At 41.6% G+C, this 17,500-nt stretch overlaps 1 protein-coding gene and 1 long non-coding RNA gene across 3 annotated transcripts in view; one reads left to right on the top strand and one right to left on the bottom strand.

Annotated features, from left to right (window-relative positions):
• The window catches only part of LOC147010667 (mannosyl-oligosaccharide 1,2-alpha-mannosidase IA-like), a 506,989-nt gene that overhangs the window by 109,762 nt on the left and 379,727 nt on the right, over positions 1-17,500 (top strand). The gene's annotated exons all lie outside the window — the stretch shown is intronic.
• LOC147010669 (uncharacterized) overlaps positions 7,143-17,500 on the bottom strand; it is a 63,619-nt gene continuing 53,261 nt past the window's right edge. Inside the window, exons 2-4 of one of the 2 annotated variants that reach the window (XR_015052474.1) lie at positions 15,534-15,563; positions 13,919-14,000; positions 7,143-7,250 (exon numbers count right to left, since the gene is read on the bottom strand). This is a non-coding gene — a long non-coding RNA (uncharacterized LOC147010669). Of the gene's footprint in view, positions 7,251-13,698; positions 14,001-15,533; positions 15,564-17,500 lie in introns of those variants that run through there. The other variant, XR_015052473.1, reaches the window with a different exon arrangement.

Genomic DNA, 17,500 nt, shown 5'->3' with positions numbered 1-17,500 from the left:
AAATGGCTTTGGGATTCAAAAAAAACCGTGATGCAAAAAATGTGCCAAGTGGTCTGAAGATTCATCGCATCTTCCTGCCGTGTCATTGAGAAATGTCGAAATGCGACCTTCCTTGATGTTCATTTATTCCTTTTACCTGTGAAAATTCATGCCATCTTATTTTCCAGTTGCTGTGCGAACAGAAAACACATTTTGCTAATGGAGTGCAAATTGCTTACTAAAAACGAGAAAGCATGAGGTTGCCTATCTCTCACTGTCAATGTGGTTTAGTCCCACTTATTATGTAATTTATTCTGTGTTTCTACCTGCAAGTCGTGCTGAGAGCTTCCCAATCATGTCCCAGCTTATGTGGAGTATCTCATGCTTGAGGAATCGGCATACTTATGATTGTAACTTAACCACGTTGTGGTTTGAAACAAGACCAACGGTGGACGACGTGCTCAACTCCAGTAGGCCTTCGAGGTCATACATTTGTCGACTCAGGACGGCGTAGCATCGCTCGTGGCAGGTACGGTATAGGTATGCACTGTGAGCAACCGGCGAGCTCGTGAGGAGCTCTCAGCATGACTTGCATGTAGAAACGTGGCCTAAATTACACAAAGATGTGGACAGGGAGAGGCAAGGATCCAGCTGTGTGCGCAAATGTGATTGTAAGTGTTAGATCATAGCATAACATACAGGTAGAATTGTAACACTACTATAAAGTGGTGATTAAATTTGTGGGTTTTTTTGGTCTTTACATGGTCGATGTACACATTGGCTTTGTACTATCATCCTCGAATCGAGGAAGAGCTGAAGAAGAGACACATTGGTAGATACATTTGGACACACATTAGTATACACTGTCAGCAATTGTCATTTTAGTTTGCATAACTTCCCATCAGAATTTATCCTCAGGAAAAAGGGTCCCCCATCCAGCACCTTCCTCCATTCTCCTCCCTCATTACAGCACGTATCCACCCTCTCATACACTTCTCCTCGATTGTTTGCATCCGTCGCCACGGTTTGGCAAAACTCACTTTCTCAAAGTCTGCAGTTTTCACACCATCTGACCACGTTAAAATGCTTCTTCTCTTTGATTCACTTGCAGAGATCGGTGTCGTTTTGGAAATGGTTTCATAAAATATCAATGTACCACCATCAGCTGCAAAGCAAATGCAAGTCCAGCCGTGAGGCCATTTGCCTTCACTCTTTCACTTGTAAAGGAAAAGTTTTTTTTTTAATTTTCTTAATATGGCCCACCATTACAGTACAACTTCATTGACGACAATATACGATACGAACACAGATTGTCAGGTGGATATTTGATTTTAATTCTGATTGTGAGCCATGAATGAAACCAGATGATATTCTACTCCATAAAGACCGGCAGACAAATTCAACCCAATTTATTTCTCTGGTCAGCCTCGAGAGGTGGAACAGTCTCTGGAGCTCCTCTGCTTCACTATCGGCGATAACTTCTCTTGGGCAGATCACACCTCAAAGGTGTCTTCCTCCAGCCTCAGAATCTTCAAGACAAAGTACTTCCTCTGCCATCCTGAGCTTAAAACGGTGAACTAAGCATTAATCCGAATGCCATGGAATATATCTCTCCACCTTGGAGAGGTGTTGCTGCTTCCCAACTTGCTTTCATTGGGGACCCTGGAATTGAAGGCTCTCCATGTCATAGGAATGACACATTAATGAATGGTGTCACAGGATTTTGCTTCTGGTTCTCAAGGGATGTTGGTGACTTGCAGTTATTTTTACCGGCATTGTCCTGGTCTCATCGCTCCTGCCCTCTCACTTCTTCACCCAGCTCCTCGAGATCACACATATTGTTTCTTGTTCCCTCTCCAAGTCTAAACTCTCCTCTAACCTCCATTCTTACAAACCCCTATTTTTCTTGCATGTATAACTGTCATCTTGACTTCCTTCCCAAGGGCGTAGCCAGAGGTCCAAAAGCGATGAGGCGAAAAGAGGTGAACCTGGTTGATGCAACGGTGCGTGTAGCGCAGCGTTGCGAGCGCCAATGACGCGAAGCTATTACGGCGAGGGGTCTGGGGGCCTTGAGCGGCCCCCAGAAGCCAATGCATTTTTGATGCCCAGAAACCTATTCTTGGCTAATTTTAATGCTCAAAATTTTTAAATGTTAATGTTCATTTCAACCACATTAATCATGAAAATATAGATATTTCCATACAGTCAAACAGTAAATTTTGTTTGTGTCAAAACATTTTAGCCCCCATGGTAAACCCACCCCACACCCTCACCATGCCCGACCCCACATGTTCTATCATCATTCATTCACAATGTTCCTCATCATCCTTATGATGGTTGAAGGCTAGTGCCACTCTTCTGTGCAGACTGGCCCTGCAGACTTCTGTGCAGACATCCCAAGCCTTGAGGATGCGCAAGGTGTCCTCATGAGATCAGTGTACTGGGAGGAGGGTTGTTCAGTCACTGTCGGGGGGGGGGGGGGGTATTGTCCTATTTAGGTATTGTGATAGGAGTGGAGATAAGAGTATTCAGAGCACTGCTGGGTAGCTTTGATAGTTTACTCCCCAGGGAGCTCAGATTGCCAGAGGGCTCAGGCCAGATCATATTTCAGGAAATGAGCAACGAGGAAACCGCCTCGTCTGCCTCAGCCTGGCTATGCCCTAGCTTCCTGCAGGATTTTAAGTCTCCTACCCACTGTCATCTTATCGTCTCTTCCATTTTTCACAACTGAGCTCTATTCTTACCCTTCTCCTACAATTTCTTTCCTTGTGTTACGATGCAACCATTTGTCATCGTCTCACTGTTTATCCTTGACCCCATTTTTTCTGTTCATCCGTTGTACAAAATTGAACTCATTCAACATTCACATCGGGAAATGAGACAAAGAAAAGGACACTGCCTAAGCAAGTGACAGTTTATCTTTTTTTTATATGTTTCTTTGTGTGACAACATAGTAGGATAGCAGTTCATGTAAAAGGATCTCATTTACTGTTGTGTGGGTGTGAAGGGATGCCTTTTGATCATCACAATGTTGCTTTGTTCCAAGGGAGATGCACAACAGCTGGTACATGTCACATACCTTTAGCAGCGATCAAAATGAGTCTTCATTATACTTCATTGGAACATTCCTGCACCATACTTATATTTATCACGGATATACTGATATCGTGAATGTATGCACATGTTCAAGATAAATGCAAACAGGTAGGGTGGAATGAAAGGTCCAGCTTTTATTCATATGGAGGGAAAGAACCAGAGAGGTTTCGGGGGATATGTGGGGCTTGGAGGAGTGGATGAGCAATCTCTGACACAATCACACAGAGAAAAATAGATGAAACTAGAGGGGGAGCACTCGGTAGAGTGCAAAACCTCTGCCGCCAATACTGCTGGGTCACTTAAGTGAACCTGATATCCTATTCATTGGAGGTCAAAACGGATCAGACTCAACTGAACCACGATCGAATAAACTAAACTAGATCAACGCACATGTAGAAATGGCAAAAAATCAAATCGAAATTTTTTTGAAAAAAAAGGTGAAAATTTTTTTTTTCTCTAACAATTTTTTTTTTGGGGAGGGGGGGTTGGAAATCACTTAAAACATGTAGAAATGCAAAAAAAAAAAAATTCAAATATTTTTCAAATATAATCGAAATTTTTTTGAAAAAAAAGGTGAAAATTTTTTTTTTCTCTAACAATTTTTTTTTTGGGGAGGGGGGGGGGGGTTGGAAATCACTTAAAACATGTAGAAATGCAAAAAAAAAAAAATTCAAATATTTTTCAAATATAATCGAAATTTTTTTGAAAAAAAGTTGCAAATTTTTTTTTTCTCTAACAAATTTATTTTTTTTGGTTGAAAATCACTTAAAACATGTAGAAATGCAAAAACAAAAATTAAAATATTTTTTCAAAATGGCCGCCATAGCGGCCATATTGGACTTTGGACCAAGTCCAAAATCTAGTGGCATGATCTTTGGACCATACCTAATCCCCCCACCAAGTTTTGTCGAAATCCATCCAGGAGTTTTTCCGTAATACTGTTCACAAACAAACAAACAAACAGACAGGGGTGAAAACAGTAACCTCCGTCCATCTTCGATGGCGGAGGTTAAAGATCAGGTTTGTTCTCTCTGTAACTGAATGAAAAGTCAGAACAGCGAATCGGCTTGTTCTTGTCACCGACCCAATTCATTCACCTAGTTTTGTCATAACTCATCCACAACTTTTTGAAATATCGTGCTCAATATACATCGATTTTGGCTCCATCTGTCAATGGTGAAAAATCACTTTAAAAATTCTAGTATCCAGGTCAGTGTCCGGATCTTCAGCAAAATCTAGTTGATTCTTCCTTGTCATACACCCAACCTCTACACCAAATTTCATCCAAATCCGTGCACAACTTTTTGAGATATCCTGCACACAAACAAATAGACAGGGACAAAACAAATGAAAGCAGAAGTGCTGAGAGTGTGTATTTCTGTGTGCACTACCAAAGATTTTGATGAGACAATGCATAGATCTTGTATATATATATAAATATATATATATATTTTTTAAACACCAAAAAACAAACAAACAAGTGAGACAATAGAAAATGATGTCACAGCAACTTTATGCTTTGTTGGAGGAAATGAAGTCACAGGTACCAGAACTGATCCTGGCAGGCTCGTATGTGAGCATGATGGCCAAGCCTTGCCTGGCTTGAGTTGCTTTCCCATTAATTTTTGACTGACTTCTGGAAAATATGTGATGACATGGGATGTTTGACTTTGAATGCACATGACTTGAGGCATGATGGAGGAGGAATTGGTTTGTGTTCTCTCCAACCTCCCAAACCCAACAAGCTTATTCATTTTAATCCCTTGAAGCCAAGTGGTCCAAAAGAGCTGTTGTCATAAGAAATGTGCATCATATTTATTCACGTCAAAACAAATTGTTTTGAAGAGGATACAAGCAAAATTTTATTTCTTGATAAAATTGATTTATTTTCTTACGATCGATGTAACACCCGACTCCTTCTTCGGTGGCCACTTCAGCTTTCGGCCAGGCCATTTTTGATGTGAAACTGCCTGACTGTGAAACTTGCTTAGTGCTATTAATTCACTCTCAGTGAAATTAGGAGAAGAGGAAGAAGAAGAATAAGAAGAAGCATCTGTAAGGCCACTACATAAATTAACAGTCCAATTGGGTTCCCCACAAAGTACAAACCCCCGTGAGCACGATAACCAAAACAGCTTCTCTTTTAAATCTAATTTTATTCCTCGAAGGATCATTTTTTGGAGAGAAGGTGAGGCAGTAGAAATCATTGCATTTTAAAAGTAAGGGAAGTGAAGCCATCGGATGATATTCGCTTGGCAGAGAAGATGAGTCCACGGCACATTCTGTACTGAGTCGAGTAGATGAAGCCCAGGAAATTATGGCCGCAATATACGAACAAAAGCCATGGGAAATTGTATGCTTGCCAAAGCAGATGAGGCCTAAAATTACAGCACAATCGTCCTCATGGACAAAAAAAATTGAAAACCCAGGATCTAGTTTAAAAGCACATAATTGGAGAAGCCTACGCAGATTGTGAAAGGGGAATTCATGACCACAGCCCATGAAGCTTAAAACCACCAAAGGCAGTTCCACTGCCTGTAAAGTCAATTTTCAATTGTAATTAGTCAAACGCTTTGCAGAAACATTTGCCGAAACCTCTCATTTATATCTGAAATGGACAGCGATGATGAAGTCATTTAGTCGCACCTATATGGTTTTTTTTTCAATTCCTCGGTGATAATAGAAGTGATACAACCCAGCTGAGGAAGACGATGAAAAGGAGTTTGCTCAACCTGTGCGGTCACTGCATGCTCTACGGTCAGAGTTCTCCGCTACAATGAGAGGTCAAATATTTTCGGGTAAAAAAAATGGTGTTCGAGTTTTGTGCATTAAATGTACAGTTGAACTTTTTAACGTCCACGCACGAAGCGACCACCGCGTCAGAGCTCTTTCAACCAATTTCCGTCCATTGCCACGGTTGCACAAAATGGCCCCACCTTAGGTGAACCCTTATGATCCCAAAGCCGGCTGAAACATCACCCATATGACATAGAAATGGGTCTGTCGCCTTTTTGTTTCGACACGCTGAAACAGTTTTAATGTATGCTACGGAAACTGTTTCTGGGTTTACTAATTAACTTGGTGGATAATTTTCCTTTCAGCAATCCACCGGAGCAAACATTATAAGGTTAAAAGGTTATTTTCTACAGCTGCTTGTGTGTCTCCAGCACATTTCACTGACCATTCAGGTCCCATTTTGAAGTCTTCCGTGCTGCATCATTGGAAGCATTGGGGTTCTTCTGCTCGCCCATGCAGAAGCTTGCTGAAACCAGGTCTGCCGTTTTATCGGACACAGCTAGAGTATGCTGCTAATCATTCAAGGCATTGCATATCAATTCAGTGATTTCTGGTTTACAAATCTCCATAATCAGCTGCTTGAGCCCCTGAGAGGTAAACTGGGCTATCCCACAATCAGTGCCCTGAGAAGTGAAAGTAACCTTTCAAGGGCAGTCAGTCTACCTTGGGTGTGAACGGCAATTTTTAAACCAAATCTTTGAGGCCGATACCGGTCTCCATTCAATGGGCATCGAATGAGATTCTAAATGGGAATTTCAGCTCTGAAACCTGTTTATTTTTTGTTTTGTTCTCAGAGCTTGCATCCTGTTAGATTCCCCAGTTTCCTTCTCAGAAACTTGCTTCGTCTGTTATTTTTCCTCTCTATGGGATCTAAGACTTATAGAAGACCGACATTAAAAACTGCAGTTAAATCGACACAGTTGATGGGATTCAAACCGGTGGCCAACAGCATGATGACACAATTGTACTTAGATGAAATCACCAAGCAGGTCCTGCCTAGGTGTAGATGGAGCTTTGATAAAACAACAAACCTTGAGCCATGCTTCTTAGCATGCCGGGCAGTCAGCATTACACTTTACCCCTAAATTAACGACGCATTGTAATTAAGCATAACCTTATTGTGCTGCCTCGCCTTTAACGTACGCTTGTGGAAAGAAAGAAAGAAAGAAAGAAAGAAGAAGAAAAAAAAAACCTCCACAAAGGACAGAAGTTGCGTGCACAATGTTCAAACAGGCCTCTTTGGCTGAGAGCGAGACTTTGAAAGAGCAAACACCACATTCTGCCGAGGATATAGTGAGGCAAGGAGCATCGTTTCGCCTTCCGCAGCCCCCTCGGCTCAGCTCGATGACATCCATTTGCCGTTGTGCAGTTTTGCGAGTCTTCACCATAAGGAAACACAACCAGTGAAATGCAGACGCTGCAGTTGGAAATGAACCAAGTGCAAAATCAACATATTCTGAGGTTGTTAAATGTTCCTTAAACCGTGGAAGAATATAAATTAATCAGCATCGAAGGAAATGTTTGTGCCTCTGGGTTTTTATTTTATTAGTGAGTGTCAGGCTTTTTTGTTTGGCACCTCTTAAAGGATCTGTCCAACAAGGGTGATCATGATAATTGCTTGGGGTGTTTCTGGTTTTGAGGATGGGGGGGTGGGGGGGTATATTTACCACGTTGCCACATGGTCTTGAAACTTGAGAACTAATCTCAGCCAAAGGTATTCTCCGTCAGATAGGAATTAATGAGGAGGTTTTGCAGTGAGGAGCGATGACACGTAGCTTTTCGAAGATGCATGCGATGCTTATCTTAATGAAGGAAAGAAATCCTTCAACTCATCACACTTGTGTTGCTTCCACATCTTATTAACTGAAACATCTCCTTTTACTTATTCTATTAACAGAGTTGATTTGGCCTGGAATTGGCCAAAAGGTTGAACCTTGTAAATATACCATTGTATTGTGACTGTAAACAATGCAGATGGTACGACTTTTGTGGCAACGAGCTTAATTAAGCTTAATTGTGGCATTCTATCGTAACAATAGTTTTATAGTCACATTCAAACAGAACCAAATAATGCATAGGTTGGCATCCGACCCCAGAACGAGACTTACTTTACCGTATGACAGGATATTTCATGGTGGCATTTCATGATCACCTTGGAGTAGTCATGACTCTTTGATCCTCATTGGGAAAGGATCTGATGTATAAACTGTCAGTCCGTTGTGCCATACTTTTGGAGGGGTGTTAAGCCAGATGTCCTGTCTACCTGTACTTACCAGGTGCGCATTACAGATCCCAGGGAACTATTCGAAAACATTACACAATTGTGCGCTCGAATAAATTATTCGTCAAATTCTAAATTCTTGTCCTAATGTGCGCGGCACTGCGTTTGCAGCCGATCCGTGCCCTCAGCCCTAATGCGCCCGGCAGAATGAATTGGTAATTGAATTCAGGTAGCAATATAGATTTTGCTGTACATAAATGTATTAACACAAATAATTTGAATGGCAATGTGTAACGGCAGATGGTGTGAAAAATGGAGCACGATTTTGTGAACATTTTATTGTCCCCATACTGATAAAGCTGGGGCCCAGACTGTTTTGCTCGATGTTTGGTTTTACACCACAGGATTAATGTTACCATATCTAGAAGAACTAGATTTGGTCTCCGGCAGAAAGATCATTATGGAGCTGTCAGTCGGAGCATACTGGAGGGAATTCACATTCTCAACACCTAAGTAGCCCATTCTTAACCGACCAGATGAGTCCCGTGAGCTCCGTTTGCATACTATAACTCTTTATGAGGTCAATAAAAGCATCGATACGTAGACAGAGGATTATTAATGTTCATTGGGTGGAAAGCCAAACGCAGAATATGGCTGTGGAAGATAACAGCGCATATCAATGGGCTTTCCGGTGGTGTTTTATTTATTTATTTATTTATTACATTGGCTTTACTTCTTTTTTTTTCTTTTTTTCTGTTTTCTTTAAACTCGCAGACACTTCCTCGCTTAGCAACAAAGCTCCTCTCATTCACTGTTGTTTCTATAAAACATGCACAAGGCCTCACTATAAATTGACTTGATTATCTTGTTGTTTGCCATCACACAAGAACATTTCTAGAGAACGTAGAGACAAATTCTCCGTTTTATCTATCATCGACAATTGAGTGTACAGATTGAAGAAGGGAAAAATTAATGGTGTATTAAAAAAAACCCAAAAAACACCCACACCGTGAGACGGAATGATGGGAAATGTTATGTCATCACCTATTTGATCATCTGGAAGTGTACTGCCAAGATAGCTCAGAGGTAGCATACTCACCTTGTCGAGGTTTAAATCTCTGAACTGGCTAATCTTCAAACTGTCATCCTGTTGCTTTGTAGGGAAGGTGTTACATCACCTTCGATGTTGTATGAAGCTGCCTGTCCGCATCTGCAGGAATTTGTTGGTAGATGTTTAATGCAACCTTGTCTTCTTTTTTACTTCCCTCCACTGAGAGTGGATGGGTGGAGGTTATGTTTTCAAATCTGTCTGTCTGTTTGTCTGTTTGTCTGTTTGTGTACTGGATATCTCAAAAAGTTGTGCACTGATTCAGATTAAATTTGATGGGCAGGTTAGATGAGGACTAATTGATTTGATTTTGTTGAAGATCCGGATACAGATCCGGATACTAGAATTTTTAAGTGATTCTTCACCGGTGAGTGATATCACCAAAAACGATATGTCGCACGATATCGTAAAAGGATTCAGACAAAACTTGGTGGATGAGTTGGCTAGGTGACGAGAACAAGCCAATTCGATTTTGGTTCAGGTCAGCAGATCTATATTTGGCCTATCAGTAGGACACAAAATGTAAACTGTTCAGCGCAGCAGAGGTATGCACTCAACTGAATGCCCTTCTAGTGCTCACTTTTTCTCTATCTTTCTATCTCTTCGATGTTCATGGGAACTTCCATGCTCCAGGCTCGTGGAAATTACTGAGTGGTTTGCCATAGCTTCCCTGCTGTCACCTGGGCAAGAATTTGAAATTTGGCCAAGGTGTTGTCCACAACCACCTCCTCTTTTTGAAATGCCATGCGATATTTAACGTTTGCCAACGGCACCCGATGCTGGCAGGTGGGTATCTAGTCTAACGTCCCATCTGAGGGATGGTGCATCATTGATACAACTTGCTACCGACGAAACACCCGGATGATAGTTTATAGTCGGATCAGCAATTTAATCCAGAGTGTGCACGCTTCAAAGGCGAGTGTGCTACCTCTGAGTTAGAATGGGAACCTAGTCTTAATAATTAAGGCTGGTGTTGTTCTGCATTGGCAGACGGGTAATCAATCCATCCATCGGGACCATACTCTGTGTAGAGCGATGGTGTTGCCTAAGCAGTCTCCTTGGCTATTGGGTACAATCCTAGATGGGTCGCCACTCCGACACAGTATACCAGCAAGCTGGCACTCATTTTGCCGACCTCGGAAGGATGACAGGCAGAGTCAACCCCACCTGGTATTAATTAAACAGCCAAGGGGGATTTGAACTCAGGATCTGAGGATTCCAAGCCCACCACCTTAACCTTTAAGCCAACACCAGGCATGACTGGCCATACAAGAGATGGAATCACTGGAATGTCGATTTGAAGTGTGCTATTCGTCATGGGAAGCAAGGTGAATCTTATCCTGGTGCTTTGCAGGTAGGATGAGGCTAATTTTTTTGCTCGATTCCATCCATTGTTCTACTTCTGAGTTATCCTACCAGCCAATTTATGCACTCTGACCTAAGCCAAATCCCTTTAAAAACAGTAAGTGATTGACAAATTACACATTTCTGCTGTTTTGGGGAAGGGTGGGGGCTGGAGGAGATTATTTACTGCATCCGTGCCATTGCTGCACCCCATAAAACGATGATGCAAATCCTCATCCAGCTGCTGCAAAAGCATGAGCAAACAATCTGAAATAGAGATCAAACTTCATATTGGAATGAAGTCTTCACAGGACTTGAGAAGTGACAAACGATTGCCAGGAATTTGTTTTTTAGAGCACTTGGACAATTTTAGAAGATGATTGTAACCCAAAAGCTAATGGTTGCTGGAATCTTTTCAAAGACCAAAAGAAGGGTTAGCGGAGTGGAGCCAGAGAAATTAAAATCTGTCATTGTGTGTTTAAGGTGACCTGCAGCATTTGGGGGATATCCAGTGCTAACAATAAGAGTATTTGTCTTGGTTCGTTGCATTATAAGGAGCACACTGCCTACCGTGTGCTGGTAAACAGCAAGCAATTCTGGGCCAAATTGATATTAATCACGACATTTACTTCATGGATAGGTGGGATAAAATAATGTGCTTTAGTTTGATTGGCTGGTTACACACCTAATCGGTGAACATAGGCATCATCAGAATTACAAAAGTGATTTGATTGTTTACTGCATGGTGGCAAGACAGCCAATGACAAACTACCTCTGCATTTGTTTAGTTAAATACATTGCCACTTGGAAAGGGAAAATGTATGTACCACACCACGGTGCACTCATGACTCTTGCATCTTTCATCAAACAGCAGCACATGTGAAAGTAAGGTGATTGTGATAGAGTAATAAAATAATCAATACCAATAAAATCTCCTTAAAAAGAACAATATTGTGCAGAATTAGATTTTTTTGTTTTTTTTAAAACTCGAAACACCCGCTCCCTGCGGGAGTGGTCAGGGGGACGGGGGTCATGTGTTTGTGCATATGTGGATGGCAGTGTGTTAAAATTAATATCATTATTATTACTATTATTATTATTATATTACTATTCTTTAACAGCCATAATTATTCCTGCATTATTGTAAGGTTGCCCGTGGTAAGTTTGGCTCAAGTCTTTCACGAACTCGCTGGCCTGGCCTGACATCCGACAAATGTTTGGGCAGGAATTAATAATTTGTCCATGGTGTCGGTGATAGCTCACCGACTCTTCACGAATGATGCCACCATAGGATCTTTATCATTCACCAGCTAATGTTGGCAGACGGGATGCCCAGTTTAAGTCCATCCAAGGGATGACACACACACCGATGAATCACCTTGCCTGTGAAACACCAGGATGACAGTTTATAGTTGGGTCAGGATTTAAACCCAGGCGAGACAGCTTAGTGTGTGCATACCTTTCAGCTGTATTGTTATCACCCTTGCTAATATGGTTATTGTTATGCCATTACCATTATGTCATTATCATCAGACAGAATTGACTGATTAATTTGTAGTTATTAGAATTTTGACAAAAAAAATCCAATTTGGATGACATAGAGGCTGGAGTCAGGATTGGAGGAAGAGGTATCAACAGCCTAAGGTATGCTGATGATCCCACTGTGTTGGCAGCTGCAGCCAGTAACGAAGGGAAGTGAAAAAGCTGGTCTTTATTTCAACCTAAAAGGACTAAAATGGTGTCAACCGAGAACATCGATGCTTTCATATTAGTGGGAAGTTTCATCTTCCTGCATTTTATGGTTGAAGTGAGTGAAGAATGTCGAGGAGAAATCATTAGACGGTTAGCATTGGGGAGAACAGCAATGTCAGGATTGACAAAGATCTGGAAAGATAAAGATGTGACAAAACAAACCAAGAGGAGTCTGATGAATACTCTGGTGTTTCCAGTTGCAATGCATGGCTGTGAGTCATGGACAGTGAAAACGAAAGGAAGAAGATTGACGGTTTTGAAAAGTGGTGTTGAAGACGAATGTTAAGAATTCCATGGACTGCACGAAGAACAACAAAATCAGTGCCTGTAGAAACTACAATGGCACTCGGTAGAACACATACCTCTGCCAGGTTGAACAGTTTATGTTTTGTATCCCACTGATAGGTTGGATCTGGATCTGGACCTCAACCAAAATTGGACTGGCTTGTTATTGTCACCGAACCAACTCATCCACATAGTTTTGTTTTAACTCGTCCACAACTTTTCCAAATATCATACTATACCATCTATCATTTTTGGCCCCATCTGTAAATGGCGAAGAATCACTTGCAAAAAAAAAAAAAAATTTCTCGTATCTGGATCCAGATTCAAATCTTCATCAAAAATTGAAATAATTCGTCCTTGTCACTTGCCAAACCTGTTCACCAAGCTTCGTCTGAATCCATCCGCAGCTTTTTGAGTTATCGTGTTATATATCATTTTAGCCCAATCACTCAACAGTGAAGAATCACTCAAAAAATTCTGAGATCCAGATCCGGATTCGGATCTTCACCAAAATCGAATCAATCTTCCTTGTCATACACCCAACCTGTCCACCAAGTTTCGTCCGAATCTGTCCACAACTTTTTGAGATATCATGCTCACAGGCTAACAGGCAGACTAATAGACAGACAAACAGACAGACAGAGGTGGAAACATAACCTCCATCTACCTTCAGTGGCAGAGGTAATTAGACCACCATCTACATTAGATGTGCTGACGCTAAAACACAAACTTTCATACTTTGGAAACATCATGCGTATAGAAAACTAAAGTTTGGAAAAGTCAAACATTCTGGGTATGGTTGATGGAAGAGGAGGAAGAGGCAGACCGTGGATGTGCTTGATGGATGGAGTAAAAGCTGCAACCAAGGCTGTCACTGCCAGAGCTTCGCAAAGCAGTGCAGGATAGGAATGATTGGTGAAATCTGAACGTGAATGTCACCAGAAGTCGCACACGACTTGACGGAACTGGATAATTGGTTATAATATTTTTTACTTCTGGTAGGTGTGTGAACCAAAAACTCTTAGTCCATACACCACCCATGTGCAAGTACGTTGAATGTTCTCCAAACTTCCCCCAGGCGAGTATTATACATTGCTAGTGAGCGTTAGGAATGGGGTTATGCATCAAATAAAGGTCACAATTGGGCTGTAAGGGTGTCTGCAGCAATATCGCACATCACACTCGGTAGCCATGCCTTGGTGAAATCGCATATGAGGGCCAAAAAAAAAATATATATATATGTTAAAACAATCCATCTACAGTCCACATATAATCTGATGGCTCGAAAAATCGGACAGGCAATGGGATATGTCACTCATGCGTAAAGACTCGTGCACCTTTATCAGCTGAAGATCATTGTGAACTCGTGAGCGGCCTACCTAGAGGCCTAGCAAGTCGAGACAGCATGGGTCCATTAGTCTGTGGGGGACACAATAAGCATAGAATACCTCAAGGATGTCGGGTTTCCTCCAAATTTCTTTCAGTTTAGTGTTAAAGAACACTAGTAACTGTTTAAAAGGGTAATCATACATTGGACACAATTGACTGAATAGTTTGTGATTGCAATAATTGTTTTACTTCTGGTAGGTGTGCTCCACAAAATGCTACGACAAGCTACTTATATTAACGCGCCGGTTGTGCAAGGTGGAAAACCCCCTTGGGGATAGGTGAGACAGGGAGGGGGGGGCAAATTAAGTCGCAACAACCTCCGTCACGTGACCCATAGTCCCCCTGGCGAGTTTGGCTGACATTGGATAAGTAACGATCGAACGTATCCCGGTCAGACAGACATAAAATTGCACATTTTAGTGTGATGGGGCCTTCATTTCGATACCTTAATCATTGAATCGCTCACTTTACTCAATTAAATTATGACTTTCCTTTGGTTAATGGTATGAAGTCTACAGAAAGAGCCATTGGATTACAAGCCTGAATGTTTTAATCTCAGGCCACTTTATCCACTTGTGATCGATCCATTTGCTACAAATCACACATTCTAAATTACCAGCCAATGTTAAACTAATAATGTGCTTCATGCAATAAATTAATCAAGCGATGTCTTGAACTTTTCGGGGGTTTTTTTTGAGTTATTGGTTCATGTGAGCGAGAACGGGGTAATACGAACCTCATTTAGGACTTTCCCAATTCCAACCTTCCAACCACGAGCAATATCTGTTAATATGCTTCTCAATGTCTTGTTGATCTGAATGCACAGGCCAGATATGACAAATTTCCATGTTTTGCCATCCACACCGATTAATATTCAAATTGAATATAATATTTCCAAGTATCCCAGTCGTCTCCCATATTGCTGTTGAAATTATTGCCAATAATTAACCAGTAATTATATTGTATAATGGAAAGAGGACGGTAAATACGGAGTGCTACAGGGTGAGAGAACAACATTACGAAGTGAGACAAGTTCAAGACACCGACAGAACCTGCAACTAAACCGAGCACCAGACACTATTACCTGTGTTGAACGCACATGAAGCCTCTGGTAAGATGGCAAGCAGGGACGAGGCATAGGCCTGGGCACTGTAATGAGGGGCTATTCGGTCTGTGAAGGGGTTTAGAAAGATTGGTGTTAAGGTTCTCACGGCTGGCAACGTAAATGCCGAGCCTGAGAACGGCTCCGCTCGCCACATACTAATCAGGATGCGGAGGAATAGCCGAGAATTTGAAGCTCCCCAGTTAATTGATGGCCACCCAACAGTACAATGTGCTTATCATCACCTTTTTCATTCACTTGTTTTCTCTTTTTCCCACACTTTGTTGGTGGAATCCGGGGCTTGATGAAATGTCCACACTGCAGGTGTTTGGTTTGTAATCTGCTCATTTGTAACAGAAATTTGCTGTTCTCACTTTGGCTTGGTCCTACCGACCACCCTCCCTCGTGCCTTTCCTTTCTCAAGCAATACCTCCTCCCTCCCACCCCTCCCAACCACTCACCTTCTTCCATCCCACGAATGTCCGCACCATCTGCAAAACAAAGCTCATATTTAACGGTATATCCTGGAAACTTTTAAAGTTCAAACTCTCTCATTTAGTCTGTTTTTTTTTTGCATTTCATATAATATTCGTGCATTGATGCTCTTGTATACGTGGTGTCCATCCAACTCAGACCACAAAAACATGATTGTGTATTTTGCTATTGCAAGTAGTTTTAAGCATTTTACTTCTAAATTAAAACACTCATTTCACTCTTTGAGGGGAGGAAGTATTTCTTTTTTATGTATGATTATCGCCCATATTGTGTGTGTGTGTGTGTGTGTGTGTGTGTGTGTGTGTGTGTGTGTGTGTGTGTGTGTGTGTGTGTGTGTGTGTGTGTGTGTGTGTGTGTGTGTGTGTGTGTGTGTGTCCACATGGTTTCATTTCTAACTACAGTCTAAACTCGGTAGCTGGGACACATAAATGAAAAAATTAAGTTCTCTCAGTTTGTAGGGTTAATTTTGTAGTGTGCTCACCATTGAGCTGTCTCGTCTGGGTTCGATCCGCAACGAGGTCGGATTCCACTAAAAATGATGCAGGGCTGACATTGGGAATGCCTCTTGGGTTACTGCGTCCTTCAGAATGAGAATAAAGCCGAGTGTCCCATGCACGTTTTTTGGTTGTGAGCGTTAAAGATCCCAAAAGTATACATTGAATCGAGTGGACCATTGTCAGCTGGTACTCTTGCTAAATTTCCCGCACAGAGATAATTATGGTAAGAATGGAGTTGTTACATGTAAGATGAGTAAATTGTCATGTTAAGTTAACCGTGTGCATATCTCACAGGCACAATGGGTCATCTGGCTTCCTCCTGTGTCTGTTTCATTTCATATGCTTACGTATCATGAGAAAATTGTCTTACACAGCAGGAACTTTTGGGTCAGAGTCTGAAATAACCAAGTTGATCAAAATTTCATCTGGATAACATAAGCAATTGTTCATCCACCTGAAACATGTCTTTTAGTGCAAGAAAGATTCATATTTTCAATTTTTCTCTCCATAAGGAGCAGCAAAAATAATCTCTCAAATCATTTCTGCTGTCAACCTCTAGAAGCGTGTACAACCTCTGGAGTGACTGGACCTCACTCTCAGCTATAACCTGTCTTGAACATCTCCAAGCGAGCATTCAAAGCTAGCCACTGACTTCGTATTCTTCTCAGGGCCAAGCCTGGCTTCCTTTGCCATCCTCATATTATAACAGTAGACAAAGCCTCACTCAAAGTGTAATGGAATATGGCTTCTCACTATGGAATGGTGTTTCTACTTCCCATCCTGCCATAACTTCCCCCCCCCCCCTCCTGCCACCACCTCTCAAGGTGTTTGAATCTAAGGCCCTCTGTGTCATTGAAATCTTGTATCAGGAAGCTGATTCTCAGGGTCTTCTTTTTTCTCACTGTAGGTTGGTTGGTGACCTGCCAGTTTTTTATTACCAGTTATATTCTCGTCTTGCTATTCCTGCCCCTCACCTCTCTGCCTGGCCCCTGGTCCTACAGGCACTTGTTCTTTCAGAAACGGTTTCCTTGTTTTCCTCTCCATGTGTAAACTCAGTGCTCACCTGGATTCTCTGGGGTTTTTTTTCATACCCCATTTTCTTGGCTGTTACTCTTCTGCAGAGTCCATTTTCTCAAGCTCTTTCTGATGATATTTCAAGTCTGCTGTCTGTTGTAACCTCACAGTCTCTCTCCCTTTCTGATACCAAGCTTCATTACACCTGCTGAGACCCTATTCTCACCCTTTCCTGCAATTCCTCTCCTCATGCTATGGTACATCAGTTTGTTGTCATCCCACTGTTTTCCCTTTTACTCATTTTGTCTACTAATTCATTCCCCCCTGTTGTTCTGCTCTCCCATGAGCCCTTTATTTATATAAAAATAATACGAAAAAAAATCCTTCAACAATTCAACCTTGAACGTCCATTCGTTTCTCAG

Source organism: Eptatretus burgeri, chromosome 16 (assembly GCF_056783735.1).
Source record: "Eptatretus burgeri isolate ZD-2024b chromosome 16, Ebu_testis_v1, whole genome shotgun sequence".
Classification (NCBI taxonomy): domain Eukaryota; kingdom Metazoa; phylum Chordata; class Myxini; order Myxiniformes; family Myxinidae; genus Eptatretus; species Eptatretus burgeri.
The sequence above is the reverse complement of the archived record's forward strand: the minus strand, read 5'-3'. Positions and strand labels throughout refer to the sequence as shown.